The sequence below is a fragment of the Bison bison genome, unplaced genomic scaffold (genome assembly GCF_000754665.1).
Source record: "Bison bison bison isolate TAMUID 2011002044 unplaced genomic scaffold, Bison_UMD1.0 scf7180017864537, whole genome shotgun sequence".
In the NCBI taxonomy this organism is placed as follows: Eukaryota; Metazoa; Chordata; class Mammalia; order Artiodactyla; family Bovidae; genus Bison; species Bison bison.
The window spans coordinates 483051-484743 of record NW_011495085.1 but is presented as its reverse complement, the minus strand read 5'-3'; the positions used below and the strand labels follow the sequence as shown (position 1 = coordinate 484743).

The window sequence follows — 1693 nt, the reverse complement described above, 5'->3', positions numbered from 1 at the left end:
TCTATAGTAAAAATATGCAATGGTTTAGTTATGTGTTTTTATTTTTCCTTAGTGTTATCAACATTGTTACTGTTGTTTGCTCTGAAGTATGCTCCTAAAGAGTACAAGTTGTTATTTATTGCCAACTACTGCTGGGAGGGATTGGGGGCAGGAGGAGAAGGGGACAACAGAGGATGAGATGGCTGGATGGCATCACCTACTCGATAGACATGAGTTTTTGGGTGAACTCTGGGAGTTGGTGATGGACATGGAGACATGGTGTGCTGCAATTCATGGGGTCACAAAGAGTCGGACACGACTGAGCAACTGAACTGAACTGAACTGAAAAAGGTTCCAGTAATATGGACCCTGATTACCTCCTCTCTTCCATTCTTTGTCATTCTGCTCTACTATTTTTCCTCACTGGTGCACTGTTTTTGGCAACACTGGACTTGCTTTTCCTCAAGCAAATTCCATTTCTTCCCAATCCAAAAACTTTGCAACTGCTCTTCTTCTGGAAATGCTCTTCCCCTACTCCTGCATGGCTTGCTCCATCCCTTATTTGAGCTTCACGCTTCATGCTGTTCAAATCACACAACGTAATTTCCAATGCCCTCCCTTTCCTCCTCCTCCTTAAAGGGACTTTAAGTCTCTACCCTCTTCTTCCCTCTCCAGCCTAGATTTCCTAGATTTTCACATACACACACACATACACACACACACACAAAAGACTGAGAACAGATAATAACAGCAGGTCTTTGCTTCTTAGAATTAACTTGAGTCAGTTTCTGTGCCTTCAAATAAAAGATAATTAATAGTGAATTGAGTTCTTTCATGAGATTTCTGTTTTCCTATTGATATCTCTATATTTTTTTAAATTTTATTTTATTTTTAAACTTTACATAATTGTATTAGTTTTGCCAAATATCAAAATGAATCCGCCACAGGCATACATGTGTTCCCCATCCTGAACCTTCCTCCCTCCTCCCTCCCCATACCATCCCTCTGGGTCGTCCCAGTGCACCAGCCCCAAGCATCCAGTATCGTGCATCGAACCTGGACTGGCAACTCATTTCTTACATGATATTTTACATGTTTCAATGTCATTCTCCCAAATCTTTCCACCCTCTCCCTCTCCCACAGAGTCCATAAGACTGTTCTATACATCAGTGTCTCTTTTGCTGTCTCGTACACCGGGTTATTGTTACCATCTTTCTAAATTCCATATATATGCGTTAGTATACTGTATTTATGTTTTTCCTTCTGGCTTACTTCACTCTGTATAATAGGCTCCAGTTTCATCCACCTCATTAGAACTGATTCAAATGTATTCTTTTTAATGGCTGAGTAATACTCCATTGTGTATATGTACAATAGCTTTCTTATCGATTCATCTGCTGGTGGACATCTAGGTTGCTTCCATGTCCTGGCTATTATAAACAGTGCTGCGATGAACATTGGGGTACACGGTACACGTGTCTCTTTCCCTTCTGGTTTCCTCAGTGTGTATGCCCAGCAGTGGGATTGCTGGATCATAAGGCAGTTCTATTTCCAGTTTTTTAAGGAATCTCCACACTGTTCTCCATAGTGGCTGTACTAGTTTGCATTCCCACCAACAGTGTAAGAGGGTTCCCTTTTCTCCACACCCTCTCCAGCATTTATTATTTGTAGACTTTTGGATCGCAGCCATTCTGACTGGTGTGAAATGGTACCT

The 1693-nt window shown here is 41.3% G+C and overlaps 1 protein-coding gene across 1 annotated transcript in view; it reads left to right on the top strand.

Moving 5' to 3' along the window:
* LOC104982689 (zinc finger protein 280B-like) overlaps positions 1 to 1693 on the top strand; it is a gene marked incomplete at its 3' end in the record, with an annotated part of 57631 nt that overhangs the window by 830 nt on the left and 55108 nt on the right.